At 41.6% G+C, this 18,799-nt stretch overlaps 1 protein-coding gene and 1 pseudogene across 1 annotated transcript in view; one reads left to right on the plus strand and one right to left on the minus strand.

Moving 5' to 3' along the window:
- Window positions 1-3,820: 3,820 nt before the first annotated feature.
- Window positions 3,821-12,647, minus strand: LOC115481683 (annotated as a pseudogene).
- Window positions 12,648-12,761: 114 nt separating this feature from the next.
- The window catches only part of ADIPOR1 (adiponectin receptor 1), a 39,486-nt gene continuing 33,448 nt past the window's right edge, over window positions 12,762-18,799 (plus strand). The window contains exon 1 of the mRNA XM_030221004.1: window positions 12,762-12,861. The gene's annotated coding sequence lies outside the window, so the exon portion shown is untranslated. The remainder of the gene's footprint in view (window positions 12,862-18,799) is intronic.

An 18,799-nucleotide genomic window follows, 5' to 3' on the forward strand; every position in this document is an offset into this window, starting at 1 on the left:
CCTGGCAAAGATACAGAATCTCAGCTACCTACTGACTGGAGGGTACCTGGGCAGGATTGTCACTGCTAACAAAAACATTTCTCTCCCCCTCTCCCCTTTTAGGACTTTTCTTTATCGGTGTACCTTCTGCTTGCTGTTGCTCCTTTCCTTGCTCTTATTCACTTTAGTCTGCAACCCTTTATTCCCTTTATGGAGTGGAGGAGTGGCCTAGTGGTTAGGGTGGTGGACTTTGGTTCTGGGGAACTGAGGAACTGAGTTCGATTCCCACTTCAGGCACAGGCAGCTCCTTGTGACTCTGGGCAAGTCACTTAACCCTCCATTGCCCCATGTCAGCCGCATTGAGCCTGCCATGAGTGGGAAAGCGCGGGGTACAAATGAAACAAAAATAAAATAGATACTATTGGAGATTCTACATGGAATGTTGCTATTCCACTAGCAACATTTCATGTAGAAGGCTGCGCAGGCTTCTGTTTCTGTGCGTCTGACGTCCAGAAGCAGAAGCCTGCGCGGCCACATTAGTGATCTGCAAGGGCCGACTTCTACATGGAATGTTGCTAGTGGAATAGCAACATTCCATGTAGAATCTCAAATAGTAGCAACAGTGGAGGAGTGGCCTAGTGGTTAGAGTGGTGGACTTTGGTCCTGAGGAACTGAGTTTGATTCCCACTTCAGGCACAGGCAGCTCCTTGTGACTCTGGGCAAGTCACTTAACCCTCCATTGCCCCATGTAAGCCGCATTGAGCCTGCCATGAATGGGAAAGTGCGGGGTACAAATATAACAAACAAATAAAAAACCTTTATTCCCATCACTCTCTTCAGGACACCATCATGAGCAGTCACATTCCTCCCAGCTCTTAGGCTGTGTACATTTAAACCCCTTCTCTTGTGAACTCTCTCCTATGGAGCTCCAGCTAGTGCAGGCTTCTTGGACACGAAGCTGCTTGTATAATCTGTTGTGAAGTCTACAATGTTCTGATATGGAGGCTGAGTAGAGAAGCAAGATGCATTCTAATTGTTGAGATTTTGAACATAAGCTCAGCCACTCTGAGGCAGACTGATGGTCCATCTAGCCTAGTATCCTGCTTCTAGAAGCGACCAATCCAGGACACAAGTACCTGGCAGAATCCCAAATAATATCAAGATTCCATGCTACCACTCTCAGCAGCAGCATTCCCCATTTTTATCTCAATAGCAGTCTATAGACTTTTCCTCCAGGAACTTATGTTTGTACGTTTGGGAAGCTTGCCAGGTGCCCTTGGCCTGGACTGGCCGCTGGGCTCGATGGACCCTTGGTCTTTTCCCAGTGTGGCATTACTTATGTACTTAACTTGTCCAAACCTTTTTTAAAACCCAGATACTCTAACCACTGTTACCACATCCGCTGGTAACGAGTTCCAAAGCTTAACTATTTGTTCAGTGAAAATATTTCCTCCTGTTCATTTTAAAAGTATTACCATATACCATGGAAATGACACTGTCCAGAAATTTATTTTGTTTTCTTTTGGCACAGGATAGATTTTTAAAATATAGATGGCGATTGCAGCTGGTCAAACCTTTCACCTTATATTTTCCCATTTTGAATCACCATCATGAAGTGCCTTCATCCATAGGAAAGTTGGAAGCTATGCTGCATCTAGATTCTCTGCGCTTTGCCTCTAAAATCAGCTACCTTGCCTCCAAATCCTCTGCTTACACCACTGGTGAATTTTGTCACAGAGATGCCAAGAGTGGCCCATCTCAAAGAATGAGATTGAAGGTCAGTGACTGAAGTTTTCTAGCAATGCCTCTGGGGCAGTGTTTCCCAAACATGTTCTTGGAGGCACCCCAGCCAGTCAGGTTTTTGGGATATTCACAATGAATATTCATGAGAGAGATCTGCATGCGCTACCTCCACTGCATTCAAATCTCTCTCATGAATATTCATTGTGGATATCCCAAAAACCTGACTGGCTAGAGTGGCTCCAGGAGCAGGTTTGGGAACCACTGCGCTAGGGTATAAATTTGGAAAAAAAATCTGCCTGTTTTGCTTTCTAAATGCTGCTGAGGCTTTACAGCAGGGTTTCTCAACCCAGTTCTTGGGGAACCCCAAGCCAGTCTGGCTTTCAAGATATCCACAATGAATATGCATGAGATCAATCTGCAGGGTGCTTCATAACTGGTGCACTTTTCAGCTTGAACAGATAGGCGGTGTTGAAACAGTGGGTCGAAGCCGCGCTGCCGTGCACAGTGAAAGATGGTAAGATAATAGAACTGCTGAAATAAGATGTTACCAACAATCAAGATGAAAAAAGCACCAGTGCAGAGGGATAGCAGATAGTAAAAAGCCTTCCTCAGTCTTGGCATGCTTTTCAGCTTGAACAAGCAGGAAATGATGACACGGAATGGGTGGGGCCACGCCACACCGCTGGAGATACTGCTGTGCACAGTGAAAGATGGTAAGATAATGTCGCTGTTTTCTTGAGATGTCTGAAGCCAGTAACTCCTGGGAACTGGTTTTCTTACTGCAAGCACCACAAGGCTCTGAAACGCACAGAAAAAAAATAAGATAGGTGAGACACCAGAGTCTGCCTCATTCATGACTTTGTTTAAAGGAACGAGGCATTCTGAACAAAAAAGAACCAAGCCAGGAATTTACAAACTTAAAATACCACGTCCTGTTAGGCAGGCACACTCTGTTCCAGCTGGCTAAATGTAGCCTGTATCAGTTATATCTGCTACAGCAAACTGAGGCTAACCACAAAACCTTCCTACAAGTTGGTAAAGCTACATGGTGAGTGGCTCTAGCTGGAGACCCAGTGTGTCCTTGATGTCTCCTTACTGTAGTGGCGACAGATGTACCATGTGAATCTGTAACTTGGTAGGAGATTTTATACCAGTAAAGTTAAACATCCTTTAAACTTCTGTCAAATGTATAGTCAAATACGGTTCTGTGAAATATATTTTTTTCAAACCTCCAGTCACCTTTATTAACATTAAGAAGGAAGTCTGAGTGTAGATCTTGTTTAAGGTTTGTGTCTGTTGTAAAGCTAAATGCTCCTGGAACACAGTACTTTTTTGCTATTTGTTTGTTTTATTGCTGACATTTTATTTCTTCTTAATTTTCTGCCTTGGTCTTCCCTCCTAGTGTGGGCTTGATAGATGCTATTGAGATTTCTTTTTCGGTATTATACATAATTTTATTTATAATAACTTGTATCTTTAGGGAAGGGAAATAGGACTTGATATACCACCTTTCTGAGGTTTTTTGCAACTACATTCAAAGCGGTTTACATACATTCAGGTACTTATTTTGTACCAGGGGCAATGGAGGATTAAGTGACTTGCCCAGAGTCACAAGGAGCTGCAGTGGGAATCGAACTCAGTTCCCCAGGAACAAAGTCCACTGCACTAACCACTAGGCTACTCCTCACTAGCAACATTCCATGTAGAAGCCTGCCCTTGCAGATCAGCAACGCGGCCGTGCAGGCTTCTGCTTAAACAGAAGCCTGCGCGGCCGCATTGCTGATAGTAGCAACATTCCAGAATCCCAAATAGTAGCAACAGCAACATTCCATGTAGAATTTAGAATCTCAAATAGGGAAAGAGAGATGGGACTTGATATACCACCTTTCTGAGGTTTTTGCAACTACATTCAAAGCGGTTTACATATATTCAGGTACTTATTTTTGTACCAGGGGCAATGGAGGGTTAAGTGACTTGCCCAGAGTCACAAGGAGCTGCAGTGGGAATCGAACTCAGTTCCCCAGGATCAAAGTCCACTGCACTAACCACTAGGCTACTCCTCCACTAGCATTTCTGTACAAATGTATACTGTAATATGTAAATTGCATTTAAAAATAGAACAAAACATTGTCCACCTCCGACTGCGCTGGCATCTGTGGCAGGTATTCATGCATGTTCATCACTTCTACAATGTTTATCTTTTCACCACATTTCTCCCCCACCTTTTGTCAGCATATCTGCTGTTCTTGCTCATCAGTCAAGTTCACATTGACTACGAGTGCATCCCTTGAGTGATGGGGACCATCATCTGAGAAACACCAACAATTTTGTTTTTTTGTAGAACTCCAGGGATATCTGTCCTAGACTATCACTTCCATCTTCTTCAGTGCATCCTAGAAAAGAAAGGAAAATGAATATTAAAATTCAGACAGCAAAAATATAATAGAAATATATCAATATAGTACTTATAAACCACTAATTTCCCTAAAAGGGTTCATTGTGGTGTACAAAAAAATAATAAAAAAAACATAGCAACTTATTGTCCATTACATAGCCATAATATAAAATCTTCAACAACTAAACAACATCCTAAGGTCCCTCAAATAAAAAAGTTTTAATCTTTTTCTGAAATACTAAGGCGCTTTCTATTTGTGACATTTTTATCCCACATTATCCCAAACAAGTTTGAGTTCAATGTGGCTTACAATAAACAGTAACATAGAACATAACAAAGAATAATGCATAAGAAAGTAATTTGTTGTAAGAATCCAATTTTACAATACAGTATCATAAACATACTGGGGTAGCTATGGATGTTTAACATTTAGAAAATCTATTATGAATGAGAAATTGTACATGAAGCAAAGAGAAAGTTAATGATAAATAGAGTAATAACCAATTCGGGTAATAATTAATTGAGATATGCTTGTTCTTTGTGAGGGTTTGTTTGAATAGGAACAATTTGAGGATTTTGCAGAATCTAGTATGTTCCTGTATATTTCTTATTTTGGGTGGTAAGGAGTTCCACCATTTGGTTCCTAGGTAAGTTAAGTCTGCAGAGTGGACAGTTTTGTAGATCGCATTTTTGCAATTTGGGAGGTGTAGTCTCAGAGAGTTTCTTGCCTCCTAATTAGTGTTTCTTTGAGGTAAGTTTATTAATGGTACCATATAGTCTGGAGCTGTGTTATTTAGTATTTGAAAGATAAAGGTACATAATTTGAAGGTGATTCTCGCTTTGATGGGAAGCCAGTGTAATTTGATTAATAAACAAAGCTGTGCTAGCGTTTCCAGCTCACGGTAAAAATCAGTTCGTAAGCGCAAACACCCCCATAGGACTATGATGGGTGTCTCAGTATTTACCGCCAGCAGATTTTTACCACAAGCTAAAAACACTAGCGTGGCTTTGTAAAAGATTCCTTAGTATTTCAGGAAAAGATTAAAACTTGTTTATTTGAGGGACCTTTGTAAAAGACCCCCTAAATAATTCATTGCTGGATTTCCAGTAAACTATACAAATGACTACTAGATACCCAATTCAGCTTCCTTCTAAATGTTTGGCTTATGAATTTAAGCCGGTCATTATAGCTTGTCTACATAAAGGCTGAACAGTGCTTCTGCTACATTTTTATTATATTTTGACAAATGTTGAAGACATGTTGCATGAAAAAGACCCTCATCTAAGTGCTTCCATGGCCCTTTCCAATTTCTACTAGTTTACATTCTGTTTTGGATTTACTTAATGAGTATGTTTGCAAATGAAGTGTTATAATGGATTCCATGACCTGTTTGCACAGATGGGAAACTCTACTTTACCTTGAAATCTCCCACAGCCTCTCTTAGTGCTGTCAAGTTCATCAGAAGACGCTCACATAAGTAAACTCAAAGTCAAAATCCATGTCTTGTGTTTCCACTGTCCCAATGGAATACCCCAGTGCTCTGGAGGAGGAGGATGGTGGGTGAAGCAAAGTCAGCACTGTTGCCTCAATCTGGTGACTTTCCACTGACATCTCCAGCACTTCTGGACAATTCATCTTGATATTATGTACTGTAGGAACCTTCCCTCTTGACAAACCTGATCTGAAAATTAGAAAGAGTAAGAAACTCAATAAATATTAAAATAAACTGAATTCAGTGGCTTTTCATAAGCAAAGGATGGAACATCGGCACCTATCTACAATGATGCCTCTTTAACATTCTTGGGAAATTCTTACATTGATCTAATAAGAGATATTTCACTGCCTGCAAAGAACTGAACAGCAACAAATTTAAGAACACAACAAAAAGGCAAATCAGCCAAAAGAGATTTAAGGCCTGACCACTGTCTTAAAATGAGAGAGAGAGAAAAAAAAAAAAGCTTTAGTAAGCCAAACCAATGAACAAGCTAAGAGTAAAACAAATGGTAAAATTTATTCATACCTGTTAATTTCCTTTCCTAGAGTCCTACTAGACCAGTCCATACCAATGGGTTAATTCCCTTCCTGATCAGCAGGTGGAGGTACAGAAATCTGAACTATTCTCATAACATCACTAGTGTAAGGTCTGGTGCCTGCCAGAATCCTTCAGTATTTGCTTTGCTCAAGCAATATAGTATCCAGACCAAACTTTCCCTGTAAGGATAAGCCCTACAGAACATTATAATAACCATAATTCCCCGCTTCATGCAAAGAAGGAACAGAATGAAAATCCTGAACAATCCCTAATATAGCAGTCTACCAGGATAGGATTCATGGAAAGGAAATTAACAGGTATGAATAACATTTCACCTTATTTATTGTCCCATTAGACCACTCAACACCAATGGAATGTACAGGAGCAGTCCCGCAACAGTAGGAGGTAAGACAAGGCCCCCTGAATGAGTGCCCTACCAGGATGACTATTTTGTAATGCTTTACGAAGGAATGTAGCGAAGGTTGTCGCTCAGCAGGTATCTATTTGTGGAATGGCCCAAGCCTCTCCCCAGGATGCTGCCTGGGCTCAAGACAAGTGAGCTTGCAGGCCCCACCACAACAACTTTACATCTCACTATGTAGGTTGCATCAATGACCAGTTTAATCCGGCAAGCTATAGAGGCCTTGGATGCTGCCTCCCACTTGTGCAGCTCCTGAAACAGGGCAAAGAGCCTGTCTGACTTTTGAAAGGGACTAGTCACCTTCAAATAGCCTAGCATCCCTGTGTGCACATCCAGTTTATGGACCTTGTTGAAGAAGTCAGAACCATTGTTCTTCTTGAAGGCTGGCAGAACAACTGCCTGACTGAGATGAAAAGAAGAGATCACCTCGAGTAAAAAGGATGGAATAGTCCATATCGAAATAGTATGCTCCAAAAAGACAGGAATGGATCCTTACAGATGGCCAATCTGGCCGAACATAGCACCTCTAAGTAACACCATCTTCAGAGTAAGATCCTTCAGGGTAGCATGCTTCAAAGACTCAAAGGGGGGTGCAGGGGGGGGTCCACCTAGGACACTGAGGATAAAATAGGTCCCACTGAGAAGGAAGGCTGATACGTTTGACCCCCTGCAAGAATCTCACCACATCAGGATGAGCCCTGGACTTTCTCCTAGAAGCTAGAGAAGTCAGGAGTCCCACAAGGCTCTTCATTATCTGCCCTTTTATTTAATTTGTTTCTGGTTCTAGTATGTAAAACTGTTGAGAGGGTTGGGCAACAGTTATTGTTTATATGCTGATGACCATCAGTTTTATTTCCTGTTTCATCGCAAATTGGGGAAGGGGCCCAATTGATTGAATTTTATCTTAGAGCGATATCAATCTGGATGAATACCAATTCACTCTCTTTGAACATTGGCAAGACTCAAATTTTGTGGTTATCCCATTCTGGTGAAAGATGTCCGGTTTCCACTTTTCAGTTTGAAAACATATCCCTGTCTATATTAAGTTCAGTGAAAAGCTTAGGAGTGATTTTGGATACTGCTTTGTCGTTTAAGCAACAAATTTCTGCTGTTATTAAAGTTGTGTTTTTTGAAATACGCTTGGTAGCATGACAAAGGTTTGCTTTCTGTGGAAAATTTTCAGTTGGTAATGCAGAGTTATATTCTGCCCCATTTGGACTACAGCAACGCTGTTTTGTGAGCTTCCCAAAAATCTTTGACGGCATTGCAGGTAGCCCAAAACTCTGCTGATTGGTTAACTGGGGATATGAATAGGGTTGAACATATGACTCCCCAATTTCAAAAGCTTCACTGGTTGCCTATTTTTTGGTGCATCAAATTTTGTTGATGGTTTTTAAAGCCTAACAGAGTGAAGCTCCTTTAATCATGGCTCAGAGCCTTAAGGTTTATCAGCATTAAAGGAAATTGAGATCTCAGGGTTGTAATCTTTTGGATGTGCCTTCTGTTTATCAAGTTCGTCTTGCTGAAAATCATGCTCATATATTTCGGTTAGCAGGACCAGTTATGAGGAATGCACTTCCATTAGAAATGTGTCAGACTGTGTCATTACCAATGTTTTAAAAAAACAGTTAAAGACCTTTTTGTTTTGTGAGGCATTTTGCTGATTGTGCTAGTAAATTTATACTACATTTTGTTGTCAATATTGGGGATGTTGTATGTTCTCTGTTTTATTGTATAGTGTGTTTTAGTTTTGATGTTTGCTTTATTTTTATGAGTGTATGTTGTAACAAATTTAGATGTATTGGATAGGCAGGATATAAATTTGATAAATAAGCGAGCCGCCACCTGGACAAGGAGATAAAGGCCGATCTACCATTAGTGACCTGTAACATGTCAATATCATAATCCATGGTACCTGAAGATTGTAATAATTGATGTTATATTGGCCACCATCCAAGTGTTCCAAGAGTGATCCGGGAAATTACAGACCGGTACTGATGTCAGTCCCGGGCAAAAAGAATAAAATTAACAAACGCATAGACAGACATAGTTTAATGGGACAGAGACGACATGGATTGCGCAAAGGGAAATCTTGCCTCACCAATTTGCTACATTTCTTTGAAGATGTGAACAAACATGTGGGTAACAGTGAGCAGGTAATCTAGATTTTCAGAAAACTTTTGACTATGAGGCATATTTTCAAAGCACTTAGCCTTCCAAAGTTCCATAGAAACCTATGGAACTTTGGAAGGCTAAGTGCTTTGAAAATATGCCTCAAAGCCTCTCATGAGAGACTCCTGAGAAAATTAAAAAGTCATGGGCTAGGAGACAATTTGCTGTTGTGGACTGGGAACTGGCTAAAAGATAGAAAACAACGAGTAGTGTTAAGTGGCCATTTCTCTCAATGGAGGAAGGTGAACAGTGGAATACCTCAGGGGTCTGTACTGGGACTGGTGCTTTTTAACATATTTATAAATGGCCTGGAAACGGGGGGTTGCGGGGAGGGATATAGAGGTACGAATAAAAGAGAAATAGCTGGGAGTAGGGAGGGAGGAAGCTAAAGAGAAAAGTGATGGCTACCTCTATGATATGATTACAAGTTGTTCATTTGTTTCCTGATGTATCTTGAACATAGCGTATAAATATTGTATTGTTTGTGATAGGTCATCAATAAAATTATTTAAAACTAAATGGCCTGGAAACAGGAATAACGACTGAGGTGATCAAATTTACCGATGACTCAGTTATCCATAGTTAAATCACCAGATGGTTGTGAGAAATTGCAAGACCTTACAAAACTGGGCATCCAAATGGCAGATGAAATTTAATGTAGACAAATGCAAAGTGATGAACATTGGGAAGAATAATCCAAATCATAGTTACTTGATGCTAGGTTCCACCTTAGAAATTACCACCACAGCAGGCCAGGACTGGTACACGGCTTCTACAGAGAAGGTGTGCAATTGCACAGCTTAGAGAAAACATTGATGTGTACTTACACATACATAGCAACACTTTTTTTTTTTAATAAAAGTCATTTCCACGTGTGGAATACGACACACACAGAAAATGCTTTAAGAAATTACATTCAAAGTGGTTAAAAAGGGAAAATCCTGTTTTCAAAATTACAGTAACAGTAAAATAAAGCTACAGGCCATAGAAAGGTCATGCATTTTCATATTCCAAAGGCAGTTAATGTGAGAATGTAGAATGCGTGTGCAAGTCCGTGCATACGTGCATAACAAGAGCAATACAGGAGTCTAGGAGATGCCCTTTACTGGCCACACACACAAGACCTGCAGCTTGGGAACAGATAGGAGCTCTCTCCTTAGAACTATTCAAGGGCAGGTCCTGCGCTTTTTCTCCAGGCAACACCCAGACAACCCCAACACAGGGATTCAAGGAGGTTAAAGTTGTCTCCTAGGGGCCGATACTCAAAACTAATGCCAGCATTAAAAAGCTGTTAGTGCTTGATTTTCATGCACATTATTGAATGCAAATGAGGTCAACCAGTATTCCTTCCCAAAGCACAGAAGGAAATAATGGCCAATAATGCTGAAATTTTAGTGTAAAAGGTTTTCAGGAGAAGATTTCTTGTCAATATTAATTTGGAAGAATGCATGCTTAGTAAATGAGTCTCTGCCAGAGCCTCTAAAGTATTCTGTACATGTAAGGGTTCAATCTAATTCTTTGAACAATATATTGAATTTTTGCTCAATCTAATTGACTGCATTTTTCACTACATCAAAATATAGAAGTCTTCATGCAAGCAAGGCAGATCATATATAAAAAGAAAGAAAATTTATCAGAGAAAAGTGGAAGAAAATGTAAGTCATTGCATAATGCAACTGCTTAAGAACATACCACTACCAGAATGAACCACCAGAAAATAAGGGTTAATTTATCAAGAAGTGTTATGGCCTTAATGCACATTTTTTTTTATTTGCATTTAAAATTCAAAAATAACATCCAATGTTAATCAGAGAAAATAAAGATAAATAAATCCTTAATGCACATTAAGGGGAATTAGCATACAACGTATGGGCTTTTAGCACACGTTATTCCTTTAATGAGGGTTAAGGACATAACACTGCAGTTAGTATGCACTCTTGCCACCTGGATAGAACTATAATCCGAGTAGGACCAATAACTACAGCCAACAGAACCTGACACTGTCTTTGCCTTTATCAATTCATTTTACTATTATTATTTTATAAGTTATTTCTTTCTGCACCATTTTATGCTCATATTTAGTGGTTCTATTCATTTAAATTGCTACACTCATTATACATGGATAAACTGATAGGACTGCCAGCCAGTCTATTTTAAAGCATGCAAATAGATGTTAAAAAATAAAAAGAATAAAGTGATACCTTTTTTTTTTCAAATCAAACTAACAATCCATATAATCAGTAACTGTCACCATTCATGCCTATAAGGTAGACCTTTTATTTAGTTGGCTTGTTATATTCAGTAAGTAGCTTAATTTCTATGTTGCCGCCTAGTCTGCCAAAGGATGTAAAAAGAATTGAAGCGGTGCAAAGAAAAGCTACGAGAATGGTAAGGGATTTGCGTTACAAGACGAATGAGGGGAGACTTGATGACCTGAACATGTATACTCTGGAAGAAAGGAGAAACAGGGGTGATATGATACAGACGTTCAAATATTTGAAAAGTATTAATCCGCAAACGAACCTTTTCCGGAGGTGCGAAGGCAGTAGAACGAGAGGACATGAAATGAGATTGAAGGGGGGCAGACTCAAGAAAAATGTCAGGAAGTACTTTTTCACGGAGAGAGTAGTGGATGCTTGGAATGCCCTCCCGCGGGAGGTGGTGGAAATGAAAACGGTAACAGAATTCAAACACGCGTGGGATAAACATAAAGGAATCCTATTTAGAAGGAATGGATCCTAAGGAGCTTAGCTGAGATTGGGTGGCAGAGCCAGCCGGTGGTGGGAGGCGAGGATAGTGCTGGGCAGACTTATACGGTCTGTGCCCTGAAGAGGACAGGTACAAATCAAAGTAGGGTATACACAAAAAGTAGCACATATGAGTTTGTCTTGTTGGGCAGACTGGATGGACCATGCAGGTCTTTTTCTGCCGCCATTTACTATGTTACTATGTTAACTATCCAACCAGCATAAACTTAAAAACAAAAAAAGAATAAAACAACTCCTGGTGCATTATTTAACACTTACGGGTTTGATGGCAAACAGCACCTGTGCAACAAGTTCTCCCAATCCTCGCTCCAATAATTCCAATTCCAACCCAGCCGCACTTGCGCTCTCTGCTGCCCAAGAGGACGCAAGGACCAGCGACAGGCGCATGGGTGTGGCCACCTCCACGACAAGCGTAGCGATCTGGCGGCACGTCGTGGTGGAGGTGGCCAGTGCCACACGCTTGTGCCAGTAGATCAGGTGCCCTCTGGTGGTGCTGGGGCACATGGATGTGACATTGTGCTATACACTACTACTTAACATTTCTAGAGCGCCACTAGGGTTACGCAGCGCTATACAGTTTAACAAAGAAGGGCAGTCCCTGCTGGAAGCAGCTTACAATCTAAAGGACGAAATGTCAAGCTGGGGAAAAGCTCTTTTTGATTATAATCACATCAGCACACCGTACTGGTGAGTTTCAAGCGCTGAGTCATATCCTCAAATATTGAATAGTAAGATAGCCCTTTGGCAACATCCAACATTTCTTCCATTGCATTTAACTCAATCCATAATATTTCCACTAATCTGGCCACCCTAACCTAACGTCGATTGTATACTTTAGATTGTGCGCGAGCACTTACCATTTATATTAAGTCGCACGTGCCCAGGACGTTTCTTACGGGAGCGGCAGGTGCGTCAACCGGTCACAAAGCTTAATTTGTCGCAATGGACAGCGGCTTGTACTTTGTTTTTCTACTCTGAAAACGCAGATTCCTCAAGACACAAAAGCTCATCCCCTTCGGACTATGGCTACTAGTAAAAGCGCATCTTCACACGGAGCTTCCCCCATAGAGAGCTGTAAAACAGCCACCTGGGTATATCCTTCCTTGCACACTTTTACGGAGCCTTAACTGCACCAATGCTGCTTCGTTCGTCGTCAATGGACTGCAGTTTCAGAAGCCCGGCACGCACAGTGCTGCGCTCTGCTGCTCTGACGCAACTTCCTGTTTCCGGCGAGGCGGGCTGTAGAGGGAGAAAAAGGTTGTGTGATGTGTGTAGTGTATCGTAGGGGACGGTCACGGGGCACCGGAGAAGAAAAGCTGCGGGACTGCTAGTGGGCGACCTCAGAGTCAGGTAGGAGTTTGATCGGGGGGAGGTTGAGGGACAGGTGCCGTATCGCGGACAACGAGGAGAGGGGGAGAGAGATGATGCGGAGGGGAGGCCGATGCCCGGATGGGTGCCCGGCGTCCTCAGTCCAGCCGAATACGTGTGTCTTCTTGGTATCTTTGGGGTAGGCAGATTTGTGGTCACGCCTAATAGGTGTGGGTTGGTCTCTCTGTTGTCAGGGATCTTCCACAAACACTCCGTCATCTCGTGCACCTCTTCATTGGAAAGCGAATCTGTTTTACATCATTTTTTTTATTACAAAACAAATTCTTAAATATAATCTGGTAAGAACGGGTAGCATGAAGAAAATGATATCGAGTGGATTAGTGCATTCTTTTGGCCTAATTAGGTAGCATTGAGATTATTTGGTGAGATTTTTTTTAAATGGTGATGGATTTGATATGTACAACCAAAGCAGTTCACATATATTTTATGCAGGTACTTTCTCTAGTCCTAGTGGGCTCATAATCTGAGTCTTGTACTTGGGGCAATGGAGGATTCAGTGACTTGCCTAAGGTGACATGGAGGTGGAGTGGGAATCATCCCAGTTTCCCATGTTCTCAGCCCGTTCCACTAACCATTAGACCACTCTTCCACCCTTCTCCCGCCTTGAGATTTTTAAGTCTGTCCCCATACGCTTTATGATGAAGACCACTGATCATTTAAGTAGCCGCCCTCTGGATCAACTCCATTCTGTTTATATCTTTTTGAAGGTGCAGTCTTTAGAATTGTACACAATAATCTAAATGAGGTCTCACCAGTCTTATACAGGAGCATTATCACCTCCTTTTTCCTATTGACCGTTTTTCTATCTGTGCACCCAATCGTCCTTCCAGCTTTTGCCATCGCCTTTTCTACCTGTTTGGCCACCATAAGACCATCACATACGATCACACTCAAGTACCGCTTCTCTTCCCTGCACAAAAGTTCTTTACCTCCTAAACTGTACCATTCCTTCAGGTTTTTGCAGCCCAAATGCATGACCCTGCATTGTTTAGCATTAAATTTTAGCAGCTAAATTCCTGAGCATTCCTCTAGCTTAACTAAGTCCTTCCTCATGTTATCCACACCATCAGGGTTGTCAACCCTATTGAAGGTTTTGGTATTTTCTGCAAAGAGGCAAACCTGACCAGACAGCTGTTCAGCAATATCACTTTCAAACGTGTTAAAAAGTACTGACCCAAGAACCGAACCTTGTGGCATACCACTAATAACATCCTTTTCCTCAGAATGAGCTCCGTTTACCACTACCCTCTGTCCCCTTCCACAGAACCAGATCCCAACCCAGTTAGTTACTTTAGGGTCCATACCAAGGGCACTCCATTTTATTTCTGAGTTGTCTTTGCAGAACCATATCAAAGGCTTTGGTAAAAATGTAAATATACCTTATCTAATGCACGCTGGACACTCAGTCAAAGAAATTAATCAGATGTGCCTGACAACCTACCTCTAGTGAAACCATTTTGCTGTGGGTCCTGTAATCAATCCACTGGATTCCAAAAACTTTACTATTCTCTGTTTTAAAAGCATTTCCATTACCTTACTTACCACTGAAGTCGGACTTACCGTTCCTTACTTCCACTTTTGTGAAGAGGGCCTGCACCTGCTCTTCACCAGTCCTCCGAGACCACTCTCGACTAGAGAAGTATTGAAAAGTCAGCCAGTGGAACTGATAGAACGTCCCTAAGTTCCTTCAGTACCCTCAGGTGTATGCTATCCGGCCTCATCACTTTGCCCGCCTTTAGTTTAGCCAGCTCCTCACAAACAGTCCTGTGAAAATTGTTCAGGGATTATCACCCCTCCATTCCTATTTGTGTTTGTCTTCCTGTGTTCCTGCTGCTGACCCTTCAGCTGTGAACACAGAACAGAAATATTTGTTAAGCCATTCCACCTTATCTTTATCCTCTCCTTCACCTTTGAGTCTCACAATGCCATTTTTGCACTTTCTCCAATTATGAGCATATCTAAAATAAAATGTCTCCCCCCATTTTACAGTATTGGCTATTTTTTTTTCATCTATTTGCTTCTTTGCTTTCCTGACTACTCTACCAACTTCTCCTAGATTTTCCAGATGTTGTCACCTGTCTTCCTTTTTCTGCAATCTCTTGTAGTTTTTAAAGGTGAACCGCTTTTTCCTTACCTTTTCAGCTACTACTTTTGAGTGTAAAGCAGAATAAAATGACATCCAAGGGAATATAACACTAAAATACAGTGCCTTGCACTTAGAGAAAGAAAAAACCTTTTTTGTAAAGTCTCTTTTCTTGGCAGAACTCTAAGGCAGAGGCTTCTTAAGGAAAAAGAATACAGCTGAGTGAATGGCAGCTGGAAAAAAAAAAAGCTCCACTTTCTATAAAATAAACCATTTTCTCCTGATTAAATGTGGATACTGCTGTGCATCATTGGAGCATTTTTATTTGTATTTTTGTTACATTTGTACCCCGCACTTTCCCACTCATGGCAGACTCAATGCGGCAGGCAATGGAGGGTTAAGTGACTTGCCCAGAGTCACAAGGAGCTGCCTGTGCCGGGAATCAAACTCAGTTCCTCAGTTCCCCAGGACCAAAGTCCACCACTCTAACCTCTAAGCCACTCCTCCACTGTTGCTACTATTTGAGATTCTACATGGAATGTTGCTATTCCACTAGCAACATTCCATGTAGAAGTCGGCCCTTGCAGATCACCAATGTGGCCGTGCAGGACGTCAGACTCACAGAAGCAGAAGCCTGCGCAGTCTTCTACGTGGAATGTTGCTAGTGGAATAGCAACATTCCATGTAGAATCTCCAATAGTATCTATTTTATTTTTGTTACATTTGTACCCCGTGCTTTGCCACTCATGGCAGGCTCAATGCGGCTTACATGGGGCAATGGAGGGTTAAGTGACTTGCCCAGAGTCACAAGGAGCTGCCTGTGCCGGGAATCGAACTCAGTTCCTCAGTTCCCCAGGACCAAAGTCCACCACCCTAACCACTAGGCCACTCCTCCACTCTCATGTCAACTAGGTTGAAGTCTTCCAAAATAACGGGTGTGTAATGTGGTCTGCTAATTAGATTAGCCAAGAATGTTGCCACTGGGTGACCAGCTTCTTTTTGAAAGGAGAATAAGACTCATATTTGTAATAGAGGGTTACATGAGCATGTTTGTTAAGGTACTATTAAGAAACTGTTTAGAATCAACAGCCTTTGCTTCTTCCTGAATAAAATTAATTGCTACAATTTTTTTAAAATTCTTTAGTCTGCTAAGTATAAAGTGAAAGCATAGCTGCAAATGTCCTTTCAAAAACTTGTTTCGGAGCAGATGCAACCTTGCTCTGCCCATTTTCTTGGCCGCATACTTTACATTTCTGTCTGTATGAAACTGCTTGATTTGGTTTACATTTAGTGCTTGGAAGAGTTTTGCAATGGTTCCAACATTAGGCTGGCATTTGCTGAATATTTGGGTAACTGCACTTGCTGGTCACCACTACAGGCTTTCACCTCATTCCAGACCAGTAATATCTGGGGAATCTCAGCTTTGCTTAATTTGCATTTACTAGGAATGTGTGAGGCTGTGGGGAGTGTGAGATACTGGGCTGACATTATTATCCAAGAAAGCCAGTTGCCTTATTTGGATTAGAAAGCAGAGCCAGGAGACATTCTGTGTCCAACATTGTGAGGCCTGTCCGGGTTTCCGCCTGCTGAGAGATTCCAGTTTGTTTTACAATATATGGATCTTAGTATCCTTCCTTTCATGAGTTGATCTCAAAAGGCCTAAATTATGTTTGGAAGTGTCCTTCTTTGTTAAATTGTACAGCGCTGCGTAACCCTAGTAGCGCTTTAGAAATGTTAAGTAGTAGTAGTAGTATTACATATAGCAGTGATTTAACCAGAGCTGAGATTGTGATGTCATAATGCCTCATTCCACCAATGCCTAAGAGCCAACCTCATCAGTGATGTCACAATGGCTTGATTGTCCTATATTTGTCTCACTCTTATCTATTAGATTGTAAGCTCTTTGAGCAGGAACTGTCTTTCTTTGTTAAATTGTACAGCGCTGCGTAACCCTAGTAGCGCTTTAGAAATGTTAAGTAGTAGTAGTAGTAGTTATTGATCAGTTAACTGCATGGCATTTACTTTGACTGGATATCCAGCCCCCTTTAACCTTCCCTCCCCCCCCCCCCCACACACCCAAGAAAACATTCCTGGTTGCCCAAGTGGGCTGCCAAAGTAACCCCCCACCCGACCTGGTGGTCTAGTGGCCAACCTGCCCCCCCCCCCCCCATACCTCTGCGTTGGTAGGGAAGCCCCGCCCAGTGCATCACCATTTTGAAGGCGGCGCTGGAAGAAGATGAAGTGCCCTCCTCCAGCATAAGAGTTGTCCTACTGGGTCAGACCAAGGATCCATTTAGCCCAGTATCCTGTTGCTAACCGAGATTTCATGAGGCTCTTTTGCTAAAACACGAATGCTAAGAAGCCCACTGATATAAAATGGGCTTCTTAACATTGATCGCGCGCTAAATTTTAGTAAAAGGGCCTCCATGTTAATTAACCTCAGAGATAAGCAGTGGCTTTCCTCTGGTCTACCTTAATAACTGTCAGTGGACTTTTCTTCCAGAAATTTGTGCAGACTTATTTTTAAACATAGCTACAGTAACTGCTTTTACCACTTGCTCCAGCAGTGAGTTCCAGACCTTAAATATATGGTGAATATCTAAGGTGGCCGCACTAACCTGACGTGCTGTTAGTGGCTCCATTTGTGTACTCAGTGTTTTTTCCGAAGCAACAAGGCAGACCGGCTGCCAGAGTCTCCCAGCGTGTTGCTTCCTCGAACATCGGTCCCATGGATGTCTTTGCATGGAGCTCGGGGGTTACAGGAACACCAGGAGGTAGCCTGCTTGATTCGCCTGGCCAAAGAGGGGAGCCCGTTGTATCTCCCGGACTGGAATGCATCCTTAGCCCCGACAGAAGAGTTCTTCTTCCACATGTTCTGCCCTCGACGTCATCACGTGTGACGCGAGGGCGGGGCATGGAGACATGGTGAGTGTTCTGGCTTCACCCACCATGAACTTACGAACCAGTGTCTGAGTGCCTGCATTGACGTCAGTGTCCTCAGAACGTTGAGGGTGCGTTTTATTATAGTAGATACCTAAATAATGACCCCCACCTGCGCTCCATTCAAACTTCTCCTCTGAGCTTGCCTACTTTTAAAGTTGCATAGAAGTATCCCCCTATTGCACAGTGCATATACACGTGAGTTAATTTTAGATCAGGCCTTTTTAAAATGCATATATTAGTATATATGCACAAAACATCCTTTCTATAATAACCTTTAAAATGTCTCAAAAGCAGCTGTTTTCTGCCCTTACGTAGGTCTGGAGACGAAGGCAGTTCCTAATGGGTTAAAGCAAAGAGGACTAATTTGAGGACTACAAAGTGGTCTGGTTTTCAGGGAGGTCATATTTATTTGAATTACTTAGTATACACTAATAACTCACCAATCTGAGGAAACCTTTTCACTTGTGCCTAGATTAATTGTATATAAATATCACATGAATATTTATTGTGATATACTGAAAATCATACTTTGTAGTTCTCAAGAACCAACATACAAGGTGTATCTAGATTTTCACTACACTAACTACCTTACCTTTATCCACTTGTTTACTTACACTTGTTGCTAATTTGTACAGGGTGAGGGGAAAAAAGTAACTCCTTAGTTTCTTTTTCTTGTTTTTTTTTTCATCAACCACTTTGAAATTCAATGAGAACTTTTACATACATATTTAGTCATCATACTTACGTATTATTATTAAACAACATTTAATTATCTTAAGCTGTTGATGTTACTGGCATTTTATTCTATTCTATCTGGTTCTTATATACTGACCATTTCAGTGTTGGATTTACAGAAGAGAGGATCACGCCATA

The sequence above is a fragment of the Microcaecilia unicolor genome, chromosome 12 (assembly GCF_901765095.1).
Source record: "Microcaecilia unicolor chromosome 12, aMicUni1.1, whole genome shotgun sequence".
NCBI lineage: Eukaryota > Metazoa > Chordata > Amphibia > Gymnophiona > Siphonopidae > Microcaecilia > Microcaecilia unicolor.